The sequence below is a fragment of the Vicia villosa genome, linkage group LG5, assembly GCF_029867415.1.
Source record: "Vicia villosa cultivar HV-30 ecotype Madison, WI linkage group LG5, Vvil1.0, whole genome shotgun sequence".
In the NCBI taxonomy this organism is placed as follows: domain Eukaryota; kingdom Viridiplantae; phylum Streptophyta; class Magnoliopsida; order Fabales; family Fabaceae; genus Vicia; species Vicia villosa.
In genome coordinates this window covers 5,364,417-5,381,438 of record NC_081184.1, presented here as the reverse complement: position 1 = coordinate 5,381,438, position 17,022 = coordinate 5,364,417, and the positions used below count along the sequence as shown (strand labels likewise).

Genomic DNA, 17,022 nt, shown 5'->3' with positions numbered 1-17,022 from the left:
CCACTGAAATAAACTTTAAAACTTGAGTTTTCAAGGAAACATGCAGGCATTAATAAATTACCACATTAACAACGAAGGCATGTAAGCGACTACAACGTGTTTGTAGTCGATTACATCACACTAGAAATGTAACACCCGAGGCCGAAGACGGCTACGGGTGGTTGCATCACATGTAACACTCAGGGCCAAAGATGGCGAGGAGTGGTCGCCACATCGGAATAAGGGAGATCCGGAGGCTGTGCAGAGAAGATATTGCATGGTTGAAGGAAGGCCTATAAGAATTGATTGGTACTACCTATATCAATAAGATGCATCTTATTTTTAGTGACACGTTCCATAAGAACTCCATAGTTAAGCGTGCTTGACTTGGAGTAATTCTAGGATAGGTGACCTTCTGGGAAGTTTCCCAAAAAGCGTGTGAGTGAGTCTAAAAGGACCCGTGTTGGTTTGTGGGGTCAGTCGATCATCCCGGAAGTAGTCTAAGGTGTTATTATAAATGAATATAACTTACAATAGGAAAGATGATAAAAAAAATTACACTGTGATATTGTTTCTTGATTGACTGTTGTTAGTGTTCCCCCAATAATCTCGCATTAAAATATTGATAAACTCATTCTTTTTCTTCTATCATTTTAAGAAAATTCTATGATTTGTATCATATCTTTTTGGATATGGCTAAACTAACAATCGCTAGTAGCTTTCTTAGGATTGTTGTTGAACTTCTTATCATTTTACTCCTAAATTATTTTTGTCATATTGATATACCTAATTCATTGTTTCAAAATACTATTGATTACAATATCTTCAATTCTATATCCTTAAAAAAAAAATTATATCATGACCAATAAAATCACATTTCAAACACAATACGAGTAGTTCTACATAGAGAAAATCATACAAAACAACAATATATTTGTGGTGTCCTATGTGTTGTAACAACTTGACAAATATAGTTTTTTATAATTTATTCTCTCATTGAAAATATTTTTTTAAAGCCGTAAGATGATATATTTTAGAACTGAGTTTTGGACTTAAGCAACTAATTTTATAATTATGCGATTAAATTCCCCGAAGGATAAAATTTGACACAACAAGCTAGTGTCGCACCAAATTTGTTTCAAGTGGATACATCGATTGTTTAGTTCAGAAACTAGGCGTCGGGTCATCTTTAATTAATTATTAATTTATACTTTTTCGTCAAATTATCATTGACTAAGAAACGGTACATGTATTCCAAACGATTAAAGTCATTGTGTGTTGGAAAAAATGAATAACTAGCTACTCTCAGTGATGTAGACATGTGATAAAGTTCTTAGTTTGTTATCAACATTAAAATATAATTACTAAATGGATTTGGGTATGCTTGGGTTTGAATTATATTCCATATAGTTATAATTGTCTTCTAGATAATTTACAGAGAAAACACAAAGGTAGAGTTTCTTATGAACACTTGATTTAAGTGACAAAACAACTTAAACAAGGAGGTTTGTTCTCGATTTAAATCAGGACCCAACAAAATAGACTGTGGGATTTTTTCCCTTCAATACTAAGATTTCAAAAATATCAAAAAATAAGATTCGATCATAACAAACACATAATAATAAAATGAACAAGAATCAATCACAACCAACAAAAATTACGACCACAAAGCAACAACATCAATAGAATATATGAAATCAATAGATGGCAACCGAGACCTAAAAACTCAAAAACATAAATGATTGAAAATCCAAACTTGACCATTAATCAATATCTAGATTTTTAAAAATCGAGAATCGTAACGACAAAAATCAATAGACAACATAGAAAATCAAACAGTTAATGCTTTAATTATAAAAAACGATTTCGAAACGAACATGGACATGAATCGAAATAGGGACTTTCAAGAGCAAACAAATGGGGTGTTGTTGACCAAGTAAAAAAAACAAGATTTCACAAGTTTAATTGAACCATTTTATCAAACATTCGAGAAATCCAAGTCATAACAAAGAGAGAGGAAGAGGAAGGGTATATGTGACCAATACCTCAACCAACAACGAGAGAATCAGCCAAAGTAGATTATGATCCAATCTCGATATTCAAGCACACAGAATGAGAAACGACAAGCAGAGAGAAGATTAGCCATCCATCTAAAGAAATTATTTCTTCAACAAAACGAAACGTTAAAAATCAAAACAAACTCCAAAACTTTTGGGAAATCGACTCGGGAAGTGACGAGTCGTTCAAGGAGAATAAAAAGTAAGTTCCGATACCATGTCAGCAACTTTCGTTTCATTCTTTTCCATTCATTTTCAATAAATACAAAGTTGTTACAATATTTAAGGCTAATAATCATAGATTAAGGGGAATAAATGAACTCCTAGTTTTGTCTAACATATTCTTGGAAAGATGATAACTATATCCAATAAAATAGTTACTTATTTGTTTTTGATTTGTATAACTTACAATAGGAAAGATGATAAATATAGTTACATTATGATATTGTTTCTTGATTGACAGTTGATGCCATCAGTAATAATATAAATACACTGAAGGAAAGAAAGATTCATTTAAGATTACATTTGTTTCTTCATTATTTTCTTGTTTCCTTATTATAATGGGGAATACACAACATACTTTATACTTGATAGAGATGTCGATTGAAAAATTATTTTTTCAAGTAATATTATGTGTTCCCACAAGAATCTCGCATTAAAATAAAGATAAGCTCATTCTTTTTCATAAGAAAATTCTATTATTTGTATAATATCTTTTAGGATATGGCTAGACTAACAATTAGTAGTAGTATTCTTAGGATTTGTTGTTGAACTTCTTATCATTTTACTCCTAAATTATTTTTGTCATATTTATATACCTAATTTGTTGTTTCAAAATACTATTGATTACAATATCTTCAATTCTATATCCTCAAAAAACATTTATATCATGACCAATTAAATTACATTTCAAACACAATACGAGTATTTCTACATAGAGAAAGTCATACAAAACAACAATATATTTGTGGTGTCCTATGTGTTGTAACAACTTGACAAAGATAATTTTCTTTAATTTATTCTCTCGTTGAAAATATACTTAGAGCTGTAAAATAACATATTTTAGAACTGAGTTTTGGACTTAAGCTACTAATTTTATAATTATGCGATTAACTTCCTCGAAGGATAAAATTTGGCACAACAAGCTAGTGTCGCACCAAATTTGTTCTAAGTAGATACATCGACTGTTCAGTTCAAAAACTAGGCGTCGGGTCATCTTTAATTATATATTAATTTATCCTTTTTCGTCAAATTATCATTGACTATGAAACGGTATGTGTATTCCAAACGATTTAGGTCATTGTGTGTGGGAAAAAATCAATAACTAGCTAGTCTCAATGATGTAGGCATGTGATAAAGTTCTGAGTTTGTTATCAACATTAAAATAGAATTAATAAATGCATTTGGGTATGCTTGGATTTGAATTATATTCAATAAGGGTTGTTGAATGGTCTCATAAGAAAAAAAGAAAATATTGACTTTGGTATTATTACTATAGTTATCATTGTCTTCTGATTAATTTATGCAGAAAACACTAAGGTAGAGTTTCTTATGAAGCATGCCTACGAGTTACCATATTCTCTTGCAAGACTAGGAAAATTTCAACATAGTTTTCAAATTTTGATTAGTAATCCTACATGTATCCAAAATATTCTTATGAATGAAATTGAATAAACATGTTTTATTCAAAAAAATATTTTGGTTAGAGTACTTAACTCAGTTACTTTAGAACAAAAACTTAAGAGGTCAGTACATATTTCTCAAAAAGGAAAAATAAAAGGCGATAGTAGTGGAGTTATGGTAAAATCTTATTACCATGTGTAAGTTCAACTATTAAATATCAAATTTGTAATATAGAGATAAAATGTCACATAATCACTACTAAGTAAACAACGTAGATACAAAATATTGCCATGCATGTTGATTCATTCTTATGAAATTAGTGTTTAGTGATATATTAACATAGTTCGATAAATTAACATTCAAGTCAGGATGGCCGAGTGGTCTAAGGCGCCAGACTCAAGTTCTGGTCTTCGTGAGAGGGCGTGGGTTCAAATCCCACTTCTGACATTTTTTATAACATGTGATTTAAGTGACAAAACAACTTATCTATTGTTTTAAAAATCGAGAATCGTAAAGACAAAAATCAATAGACAACATAGAAAATCAAGCAGTTCATGCTTTAGAGGTAATTTCAAGAGCAAACAAATGGGGTATTGCTTAACAAGTCCCAAATAACAAGATTTCACAAGTTTAATTGAACCATTTTATCAAACATTCGAGAAATCCAAGTCATAACAAAGAGAGAGGAAAAGGAAGCGTATATGTGCCCAATACCCCAACCAACAGCGAGAGAATCAATCAAAGTAGAATATGATCCAATCTCGATATTCAAGCACACGGAATGAGAAACGACAAGCAGAGAGAAAATTAGCCATCCATCGAAAGAAATTATTTCTTCAACAAAAAGAAACGTTAAAAATAAAAACAAACTCCAAAACTTTTAGGAAATCGACTCGGGAAGTGACGAGTCGTTCAAGGAGAATAAAAATTAAGTTCCGATACCATGTCAGCAACTTTCGTTTCATTCTTTTCCATTCATTTTCAATAAATACAAAGTTGTTACAATATTTAAGGCTAATAATCATAGATTAAGGGGAATAAATGAACTCCTAGTTTTGTCTAACATATTCTAGGAAAGATGATAACTATATTCAATAAAGCAGTTACTTATTTGTTTTTGATTTGTATAACTTACAATAGGAAAGATGATAAATATAGTTACATTATGATATTGTTTCTTGATTGACAGTTGATGCCATCAATAATAGTATAAATACACTGAAGGAAAGAAAGATTCATTTAAGATAACATTTGTTTCTTCATTGTTTTCTTGTTTCCTTATTATAATGGGGAATACACAACATACTTTATAGTTGATAGAGATGTCGATTGAAAAATTATTTTTTCAAGTAATATTATGTGTTCCCACAAGAATCTCGCATTAAAATATAGATAAGCTCATTCTTTTTCTTCAAAAAAATTCTATTATTTGTATAATATCTTTTAGGATATGGCTAGACTAACAATCAGTAGTAGTATTCTTAGGATTTGTTGTTGAACTTCTTATCATTTTACTCCTAAATTATTTTTGTCATATTTATATACCTAATTTATTGTTTCAAAATACTATTGATTACAATATCTTCAATTCTATATCCTCAAAAAACATTTATATCATGACAAATTAAATCACATTTCAAACACAATACGAGTATTTCTACATAGAGAAAATCATACAAAACAACAATATATTTGTGGTGTCCTATGTGTTGTAACAACTTGACAAAGATAATTTTCTTTAATTTATTCTCTCGTTGAAAATATATTTAGAGCTGTAAAATAACATATTTTAGAACTGAGTTTTGGACTTAAGCTACTAATTTTATAATTATGCGATTAACTTCCTCGAAGGATAAAATTTGGCACAACAAGCTAGTGTCGCACCAAATTCGTTCTAAGTAGATACATCGACTGTTCAGTTCAAAAACTAGGTGTCGGGTCATCTTTAATTATATATTAATTTATCCTTTTTCGTCAAATTATCATTAACTATGAAACGGTATGTGTATTCCAAACGATTTAGGTCATTGTGTGTGGGAAAAAATCAATAACTAGCTAGTCTCAATGATGTAGACATGTGATAAAGTTCTGAGTTTGTTATCAACATTAAAATAGAATTAATAAATGCATTTGGGTATGCTTGGATTTGAATTATATTCAATAAGGGTTGTTGAATGGTCTCATAGGAAAAAAAGAAAATATTGACTTTGGTATTATTACTATAGTTATCATTGTCTTCTGATTAATTTATGCAGAAAACACTAAGGTAGAGTTTCTTATGAAGCATGCCTACGAGTTACCATATTCTCTTGCAAGACTAGGAAAATTTCAACATAGTTTTCAAATTTTGATTAGTAATCCTACATGTATCCAAAATATTCTTATGAATGAAATTGAATAAACATGTTTTATTCAAAAAAATATTTTGGTAAGAGTACTTAACTCAGTTACTTTAGAACAAAAACTTAAGAGGTCAGTACATATTTCTAAAAATGGAAAAATAAAAGGCGATAGTAATGGAGTTATGGTAAAATCTTATTACCATGTGTAAGTTCAACTATTAAATATCAAATTTGTAATATAGAGATAAAATGTCACATAATCACTACTAAGTAAACAACGTAGATAAAAAATATTGCCATGCATGTTGATTCATTCTTATGAAATTAGTGTTTAGTGATATATTAACATAGTTCGATAAATTAAATTTCAAGTCAGGATGGCCGAGTGGTCTAAGGCGCCAGACTCAAGTTCTGGTCTTCGTGAGAGGGCGTGGGTTCAAATCCCACTTCTGACATTTTTTATAACATGTGATTTAAGTGACAAAACAACTTATCTATCGTAATAACAATATTTCACAAGTTTAATTGAACCATTTTATCAAACATTCGAGAAATCCAAGTCATAACAAAGAGAGAGGAAAAGGAAGCGTATATGTGCCCAATACCCCAACCAACAGCGAGAGAATCAACCAAAGTAGAATATGATCCACTCTCGATATTCAAGCACACGGAATGAGAAACGACAAGCAGAGAGAAAATTAGCCATCCATCGAAAGAAATTATTTCTTCAACAAAAAGAAACGTTAAAAATAAAAACAAACTCCAAAACTTTTAGGAAATCGACTCGGGAAGTGACGAGTCGTTCAAGGAGAATAAAAATTAAGTTCCGATACCATGTCAGCAACTTTCGTTTCATTCTTTTCCATTCATTTTCAATAAATACAAAGTTGTTACAATATTTAAGGCTAATAATCATAGATTAAGGGGAATAAGTGAACTCCTAGTTTTGTCTAACATATTCTAGGAAAGATGATAACTATATTCAATAAAGCTGTTACTTATTTGTTTTTGATTTGTATAACTTACAATAGGAAAGATGATAAATATAGTTACATTATAATATTGTTTCTTGATTGACAGTTGATGCCATCAATAATAGTATAAATCCACTGAAGGAAAGAAAGATTCATTTAAGATAACATTTGTTTCTTCATTGTTTTCTTGTTTCCTTATTATAATGGGGAATACACAACATACTTTATAGTTGATAGAGATGTCGATTGAAAAATTATTTTTTCAAGTAATATTATGTGTTCCCACAAGAATCTCGCATTAAAATATAGATAAGCTCATTCTTTTTCTTCAAAAAAATTCTATTATTTGTATAATATCTTTTAGGATATGGCTAGACTAACAATCAGTAGTAGTATTCTTAGGATTTGTTGTTGAACTTCTTATCATTTTACTCCTAAATTATTTTTGTCATATTTATATACCTAATTTATTGTTTCAAAATACTATTGATTACAATATCTTCAATTCTATATCCTCAAAAAGCATTTATATCATGACAAATTAAATCACATTTCAAACACAATACGAGTATTTCTACATAGAGAAAATCATACAAAACAACAATATATTTGTGGTGTCCTATGTGTTGTAACAACTTGACAAAGATAATTTTCTTTAATTTATTCTCTCGTTGAAAATATATTTAGAGCTGTAAAATAACATATTTTAGAACTGAGTTTTGGACTTAAGCTACTAATTTTATAATTATGCGATTAACTTCCTCGAAGGATAAAATTTGGCACAACAAGCTAGTGTCGCACCAAATTCGTTCTAAGTAGATACATCGACTGTTCAGTTCAAAAACTAGGCGTCGGGTCATCTTTAATTATATATTAATTTATCCTTTTTCGTCAAATTATCATTGACTATGAAACGGTATGTGTATTCCAAACGATTTAGGTCATTGTGTGTGGGAAAAAATCAATAACTAGCTAGTCTCAATGATGTAGACATGTGATAAAGTTCTGAGTTTGTTATCAACATTAAAATAGAATTAATAAATGCATTTGGGTATGCTTGGATTTGAATTTTATTCAATAAGGGTTGTTGAATGGTCTCATAAGAAAAAAAGAAAATATTGACTTTGGTATTATTACTATAGTTATCATTGTCTTCTGATTAATTTATGCAGAAAACACTAAGGTAGAGTTTCTTATGAAGCATGCCTACGAGTTACCATATTCTCTTGCAAGACTAGGAAAATTTCAACATAGTTTTCAAATTTTGATTAGTAATCCTACATGTATCCAAAATATTCTTATGAATGAAATTGAATAAACATGTTTTATTCAAAAAAATATTTTGGTAAGAGTACTTAACTCAGTTACTTTAGAACAAAAACTTAAGAGGTCAGTACATATTTCTAAAAATGGAAAAATAAATGGCGATAGTAGTGGAGTTATGGTAAAATCTTATTACCATGTGTAAGTTCAACTATTAAATATCAAATTTGTAATATAGAGATAAAATGTCACATAATCACTACTAAGTAAACAACGTAGATACAAAATATTGCCATGCATGTTGATTCATTCTTATGAAATTAGTGTTTAGTGATATATTAACATAGTTCGATAAATTAACATTCAAGTCAGGATGGCCGAGTGGTCTAAGGCGCCAGACTCAAGTTTTGGTCTTCGTGAGAGGGCGTGGGTTCAAATCCCACTTCTGACATTTTTATAACATGTGATTTAAGTGGCAAAACAACTTATCTATCGTTTTAAAAATCGAGAATCGTAAAGACAAAAATCAATAAACAACATAGAAAATCAAGCAGTTCATGCTTTAGAGGTAATTTCAAGAGCAAACAAATGGGGTATTGCTTAACAAGTCCCAAATAACAAGATTTCACAAGTTTAATTGAACCATTTTATCAAACATTCGAGAAATCCAAGTCATAACAAAGAGAGAGGAATAGGAAGCGTATATGTGCCCAATACCCCAACCAACAGCGAGAGAATCAACCAAAGTAGAATATGATCCAATCTCGATATTCAAGCACACGGAATGAGAAACGACAAGCAGAGAGAAAATTTGCCATCCATCGAAAGAAATTATTTCTTCAACAAAAAGAAACGTTAAAAATAAAAACAAACTCCAAAACTTTTAGGAAATCGACTCGGGAAGTGACGAGTCGTTCAAGGAGAATAAAAATTAAGTTCCGATACCATGTCAGCAACTTTCGTTTCATTCTTTTCCATTCATTTTCAATAAATACAAAGTTGTTACAATATTTAAGGCTAATAATCATAGATTAAGGGGAATAAATGAACTCCTAGTTTTGTCTAACATATTCTAGGAAAGATGATAACTATATTCAATAAAGCAGTTACTTATTTTTTTTTGATTTGTATAACTTACAATAGGAAAGATGATAAATATAGTTACATTATGATATTGTTTCTTGATTGACAGTTGATGCCATCAGTAATAGTATAAATACACTGAAGGAAAGAAAGATTCATTTAAGATAACATTTGTTTCTTCATTGTTTTCTTGTTTCCTTATTATAATGGGGAATACACAACATACTTTATAGTTGATAGAGATGTCGATTGAAAAATTATTTTTTCAAGTAATATTATGTGTTCCCACAAGAATCTCGCATTAAAATATAGATAAGCTCATTCTTTTTCTTCAAAAAAATTCTATTATTTGTATAATATCTTTTAGGATATGGCTAGACTAACAATCAGTAGTAGTATTCTTAGGATTTGTTGTTGAACTTCTTATCATTTTACTCCTAAATTATTGTTGTCATATTTATATACCTAATTTATTGTTTCAAAATACTATTGATTACAATATCTTCAATTCTATATCCTCAAAAAGCATTTATATCATGACAAATTAAATCACATTTCAAACACAATACGAGTATTTCTACATAGAGAAAATCATACAAAACAACAATATATTTGTGGTGTCCTATGTGTTGTAACAACTTGACAAAGATAATTTTCTTTAATTTATTCTCTCGTTGAAAATATATTTAGAGCTGTAAAATAACATATTTTAGAACTGAGTTTTGGACTTAAGCTACTAATTTTATAATTATGCGATTAACTTCCTCGAAGGATAAAATTTGGCACAACAAGCTAGTGTCGCACCAAATTCGTTCTAAGTAGATACATCGACTGTTCAGTTCAAAAACTAGGCGTCGGGTCATATTTAATTATATATTAATTTATCCTTTTTCGTCAAATTATCATTGACTATGAAACGGTATGTGTATTCCAAACGATTTAGGTCATTGTGTGTGGGAAAAAATAAATAACTAGCTAGTCTCAATGATGTAGACATGTGATAAAGTTCTGAGTTTGTTATCAACATTAAAATAGAATTAATAAATGCATTTGGGTATGCTTGGATTTGAATTATATTCAATAAGGGTTGTTGAATGGTCTCATAAGAAAAAAAGAAAATATTGACTTTGGTATTATTACTATAGTTATCATTGTCTTCTGATTAATTTATGCAGAAAACACTAAGGTAGAGTTTCTTATGAAGCATGCCTACGAGTTACCATATTCTCTTGCAAGACTAGGAAAATTTCAACATAGTTTTCAAATTTTGATTAGTAATCCTACATGTATCCAAAATATTCTTATGAATGAAATTGAATAAACATGTTTTATTCAAAAATATATTTTGGTAAGAGTACTTAACTCAGTTACTTTAGAACAAAAACTTAAGAGGTCAGTACATATTTCTAAAAATGGAAAAATAAAAGGCGATAGTAGTGGAGTTATGGTAAAATCTTATTACCATGTGTAAGTTCAACTATTAAATATCAAATTTGTAATATAGAGATAAAATGTCACATAATCACTACTAAGTAAACAACGTAGATACAAAATATTGCCATGCATGTTGATTCATTCTTATGAAATTAGTGTTTAGTGATATATTAACATAGTTCGATAAATTAACATTCAAGTCAGGATGGCCGATTGGTCTAAGGCGCCAGACTCAAGTTTTGGTCTTCGTGAGAGGGCGTGGGTTCAAATCCCACTTCTGACATTTTTTATAACATGTGATTTAAGTGGCAAAACAACTTATCTATCGTTTTAAAAATCGAGAATCGTAAAGACAAAAATCAATAGACAACATAGAAAATCAAGCAGTTCATGCTTTAGAGGTAATTTCAAGAGCAAACAAATGGGGTATTGCTTAACAAGTCCCAAATAACAAGATTTCACAAGTTTAATTGAACCATTTTATCAAACATTCGAGAAATCCAAGTCATAACAAAGAGAGAGGAATAGGAAGCGTATATGTGCCCAATACCCCAACCAACAGCGAGAGAATCAACCAAAGTAGAATATGATCCAATCTCGATATTCAAGCACACGGAATGAGAAACGACAAGCAGAGAGAAAATTTGCCATCCATCGAAAGAAATTATTTCTTCAACAAAAAGAAACGTTAAAAATAAAAACAAACTCCAAAACTTTTAGGAAATCGACTCGGGAAGTGACGAGTCGTTCAAGGAGAATAAAAATTAAGTTCCGATACCATGTCAGCAACTTTCGTTTCATTCTTTTCCATTCATTTTCAATAAATACAAAGTTGTTACAATATTTAAGGCTAATAATCATAGATTAAGGGGAATAAATGAACTCCTAGTTTTGTCTAACATATTCTAGGAAAGATGATAACTATATTCAATAAAGCAGTTACTTATTTGTTTTTGATTTGTATAACTTACAATAGGAAAGATGATAAATATAGTTACATTATGATATTGTTTCTTGATTGACAGTTGATGCCATCAGTAATAGTATAAATACACTGAAGGAAAGAAAGATTCATTTAAGATAACATTTGTTTCTTCATTGTTTTCTTGTTTCCTTATTATAATGGGGAATACACAACATACTTTATAGTTGATAGAGATGTCGATTGAAAAATTATTTTTTCAAGTAATATTATGTGTTCCCACAAGAATCTCGCATTAAAATATAGATAAGCTCATTCTTTTTCTTCAAAAAAATTCTATTATTTGTATAATATCTTTTAGGATATGGCTAGACTAACAATCAGTAGTAGTATTCTTAGGATTTGTTGTTGAACTTCTTATCATTTTACTCCTAAATTATTTTTGTCATATTTATATACCTAATTTATTGTTTCAAAATACTATTGATTACAATATCTTCAATTCTATATCCTCAAAAAACATTTATATCATGACAAATTAAATCACATTTCAAACACAATACGAGTATTTCTACATAGAGAAAATCATACAAAACAACAATATATTTGTGGTGTCCTATGTGTTGTAACAACTTGACAAAGATAATTTTCTTTAATTTATTCTCTCGTTGAAAATATATTTAGAGCTGTAAAATAACATATTTTAGAACTGAGTTTTGGACTTAAGCTACTAATTTTATAATTATGCGATTAACTTCCTCGAAGGATAAAATTTGGCACAACAAGCTAGTGTCGCACCAAATTCGTTCTAAGTAGATACATCGACTGTTCAGTTCAAAAACTAGGCGTCGGGTCATCTTTAATTATATATTAATTTATCCTTTTTCGTCAAATTATCATTGACTATGAAACGGTATGTGTATTCCAAACGATTTAGGTCATTGTGTGTGGGAAAAAATCAATAACTAGCTAGTCTCAATGATGTAGACATGTGATAAAGTTCTGAGTTTGTTATCAACATTAAAATAGAATTAATAAATGCATTTGGGTATGCTTGGATTTGAATTATATTCAATAAGGGTTGTTGAATGGTCTCATAAGAAAAAAAGAAAATATTGACTTTGGTATTATTACTATAGTTATCATTGTCTTCTGATTAATTTATGCAGAAAACACTAAGGTAGAGTTTCTTATGAAGCATGCCTACGAGTTACCATATTCTCTTGCAAGACTAGGAAAATTTCAACATAGTTTTCAAATTTTGATTAGTAATCCTACATGTATCCAAAATATTCTTATGAATGAAATTGAATAAACATGTTTTATTCAAAAATATATTTTGGTAAGAGTACTTAACTCAGTTACTTTAGAACAAAAACTTAAGAGGTCAGTACATATTTCTAAAAATGGAAAAATAAAAGGCGATAGTAGTGGAGTTATGGTAAAATCTTATTACCATGTGTAAGTTCAACTATTAAATATCAAATTTGTAATATAGAGATAAAATGTCACATAATCACTACTAAGTAAACAACGTAGATACAAAATATTGCCATGCATGTTGATTCATTCTTATGAAATTAGTGTTTAGTGATATATTAACATAGTTCGATAAATTAACATTCAAGTCAGGATGGCCGAGTGGTCTAAGGCGCCAGACTCAAGTTTTGGTCTTCGTGAGAGGGCGTGGGTTCAAATCCCACTTCTGACATTTTTTATAACATGTGATTTAAGTGGCAAAACAACTTATCTATCGTTTTAAAAATCGAGAATCGTAAAGACAAAAATCAATAGACAACATAGAAAATCAAGCAGTTCATGCTTTAGAGGTAATTTCAAGAGCAAACAAATGGGGTATTGCTTAACAAGTCCCAAATAACAAGATTTCACAAGTTTAATTGAACCATTTTATCAAACATTCGAGAAATCCAAGTCATAACAAAGAGAGAGGAAAAGGAAGCGTATATGTGCCCAATACCCCAACCAACAGCGAGAGAATCAACCAAAGTAGAATATGATCCAATCTCGATATTCAAGCACACGGAATGAGAAACGACAAGCAGAGAGAAAATTTGCCATCCATCGAAAGAAATTATTTCTTCAACAAAAAGAAACGTTAAAAATAAAAACAAACTCCAAAACTTTTAGGAAATCGACTCGGGAAGTGACGAGTCGTTCAAGGAGAATAAAAATTAAGTTCCGATACCATGTCAGCAACTTTCGTTTCATTCTTTTCCATTCATTTTCAATAAATACAAAGTTGTTACAATATTTAAGGCTAATAATCATAGATTAAGGGGAATAAATGAACTCCTAGTTTTGTCTAACATATTCTAGGAAAGATGATAACTATATTCAATAAAGCAGTTACTTATTTGTTTTTGATTTGTATAACTTACAATAGGAAAGATGATAAATATAGTTACATTATGATATTGTTTCTTGATTGACAGTTGATGCCATCAGTAATAGTATAAATACACTGAAGGAAAGAAAGATTCATTTAAGATAACATTTGTTTCTTCATTGTTTTCTTGTTTCCTTATTATAATGGGGAATACACAACATACTTTATAGTTGATAGAGATGTCGATTGAAAAATTATTTTTTCAAGTAATATTATGTGTTCCCACAAGAATCTCGCATTAAAATATAGATAAGCTCATTCTTTTTCTTCAAAAAAATTCTATTATTTGTATAATATCTTTTAGGATATGGCTAGACTAACAATCAGTAGTAGTATTCTTAGGATTTGTTGTTGAACTTCTTATCATTTTACTCCTAAATTATTTTTGTCATATTTATATACCTAATTTATTGTTTCAAAATACTATTGATTACAATATCTTCAATTCTATATCCTCAAAAAACATTTATATCATGACAAATTAAATCACATTTCAAACACAATACGAGTATTTCTACATAGAGAAAATCATACAAAACAACAATATATTTATGGTGTCCTATGTGTTGTAACAACATGACAAAGATAATTTTCTTTAATTTATTCTCTCGTTGAAAATATATTTAGAGCTGTAAAATAACATATTTTAGAACTGAGTTTTGGACTTAAGCTACTAATTTTATAATTATGCGATTAACTTCCTCGAAGGATAAAATTTGGCACAACAAGCTAGTGTCGAACCAAATTTGTTTTAAGTAGATACATCGACTGTTCAGTTCAAAAACTAGGCGTCGGGTCATCTTTAATTATATATTAATTTATCCTTTTTCGTCAAATTATCATTGACTATGAAACGGTATGTGTATTCCAAACGATTTAGGTCATTGTGTGTGGGAAAAAATCAATAACTAGCTAGTCTCAATGATGTAGACATGTGATAAAGTTCTGAGTTTGTTATCAACATTAAAATAGAATTAATAAATGCATTTGGGTATGTTTGGATTTGAATTATATTCCATAAGGGTTGTTGAATGGTCTCATAAGAAAAAAAGAAAATATTGACTTTGGTATTATTACTATAGTTATCATTGTCTTCTGAATAATTTATGCAGAAAACACTAAGGTAGAGTTTCTTATGAAGCATGTCTACGAGTTACCATATTCTCTTGCAAGACTAGGAAAATTTCAACATAGTTTTCAAATTTTGATTAGTAATCCTACATGTATCCAAAATATTCTTATGAATGAAATTGAATAAACATGTTTTATTCAAAAATATATTTTGGTAAGAGTACTTAACTCAGTTACTTTAGAACAAAAACTTAAGAGGTCAGTACATATTTCTAAAAATGGAAAAATAAAAGGCGATAGTAGTGGAGTTATGGTAAAATCTTATTACCATGTGTAAGTTCAACTATTAAATATCAAATTTGTAATATAGAGATAAAATGTCACATAATCACTACTAAGTAAACAACGTAGATACAAAATATTGCCATGCATGTTGATTCATTCTTATGAAATTAGTGTTTAGTGATATATTAACATAGTTCGATAAATTAACATTCAAGTCAGGATGGCCGAGTGGTCTAAGGCGCCAGACTCAAGTTTTGGTCTTCGTGAGAGGGCGTGGGTTCAAATCCCACTTCTGACATTTTTTATAACATGTGATTTAAGTGACAAAACAACTTATCTATCGTTTTAAAAATCGAGAATCGTAAAGACAAAAATCAATAGACAACATAGAAAATCAAGCAGTTCATGCTTTAGAGGTAATTTCAAGAGCAAACAAATGGGGTATTGCTTAACAAGTCCCAAATAACAAGATTTCACAAGTTTAATTGAACCATTTTATCAAACATTCGAGAAATCCAAGTCATAACAAAGAGAGAGGAAAAGGAAGCGTATATGTGCCCAATACCCCAACCAACAGCGAGAGAATCAACCAAAGTAGAATATGATCCAATCTCGATATTCAAGCACACGGAATGAGAAACGACAAGCAGAGAGAAAATTTGCCATCCATCGAAAGAAATTATTTCTTCAACAAAAAGAAACGTTAAAAATAAAAACAAACTCCAAAACTTTTAGGAAATCGACTCGGGAAGTGACGAGTCGTTCAAGGAGAATAAAAATTAAGTTCCGATACCATGTCAGCAACTTTCGTTTCATTCTTTTCCATTCATTTTCAATAAATACAAAGTTGTTACAATATTTAAGGCTAATAATCATAGATTAAGGGGAATAAATGAACTCCTAGTTTTGTCTAACATATTCTAGGAAAGATGATAACTATATTCAATAAAGCAGTTACTTATTTGTTTTTGATTTGTATAACTTACAATAGGAAAGATGATAAATATAGTTACATTATGATATTGTTTCTTGATTGACAGTTGATGCCATCAGTAATAGTATAAATACACTGAAGGAAAGAAAGATTCATTTAAGATAACATTTGTTTCTTCATTGTTTTCTTGTTTCCTTATTATAATGGGGAATACACAACATACTTTATAGTTGATAGAGATGTCGATTGAAAAATTATTTTTTCAAGTAATATTATGTGTTCCCACAAGAATCTCGCATTAAAATATAGATAAGCTCATTCTTTTTCTTCAAAAAAATTCTATTATTTGTATAATATCTTTTAGGATATGGCTAGACTAACAATCAGTAGTAGTATTCTTAGGATTTGTTGTTGAACTTCTTATCATTTTACTCCTAAATTATTTTTGTCATATTTATATACCTAATTTATTGTTTCAAAATACTATTGATTACAATATCTTCAATTCTATATCCTCAAAAAACATTTATATCATGACAAATTAAATCACATTTCAAACACAATACGAGTATTTCTACATAGAGAAAATCATACAAAACAACAATATATTTATGGTGTCCTATGTGTTGTAACAACATGACAAAGATA

General features: G+C 29.4%; 6 non-coding genes across 6 annotated transcripts; all 6 read left to right on the top strand.

Annotated features, from left to right (window-relative positions):
• The first annotated feature begins 4,022 nt into the window (after positions 1-4,022).
• TRNAL-CAA (transfer RNA leucine (anticodon CAA)) lies at positions 4,023-4,106 on the top strand. The gene has a single exon. It is a non-coding gene; the product is annotated as a tRNA-Leu (tRNA).
• Positions 4,107-6,372: 2,266 nt separating this feature from the next.
• Positions 6,373-6,456, top strand: TRNAL-CAA (transfer RNA leucine (anticodon CAA)). Its single transcript has one exon. It is a non-coding gene; the product is annotated as a tRNA-Leu (tRNA).
• Positions 6,457-8,605: 2,149 nt separating this feature from the next.
• Positions 8,606-8,689, top strand: TRNAL-CAA (transfer RNA leucine (anticodon CAA)). The gene has a single exon. It is a non-coding gene; the product is annotated as a tRNA-Leu (tRNA).
• A 2,265-nt stretch (positions 8,690-10,954) lies between these two features.
• On the top strand, positions 10,955-11,038 carry TRNAL-CAA (transfer RNA leucine (anticodon CAA)). Its single transcript has one exon. It is a non-coding gene; the product is annotated as a tRNA-Leu (tRNA).
• A 2,266-nt stretch (positions 11,039-13,304) lies between these two features.
• Positions 13,305-13,388, top strand: TRNAL-CAA (transfer RNA leucine (anticodon CAA)). The gene has a single exon. It is a non-coding gene; the product is annotated as a tRNA-Leu (tRNA).
• A 2,266-nt stretch (positions 13,389-15,654) lies between these two features.
• On the top strand, positions 15,655-15,738 carry TRNAL-CAA (transfer RNA leucine (anticodon CAA)). Its single transcript has one exon. It is a non-coding gene; the product is annotated as a tRNA-Leu (tRNA).
• Positions 15,739-17,022: the final 1,284 nt, after the last annotated feature.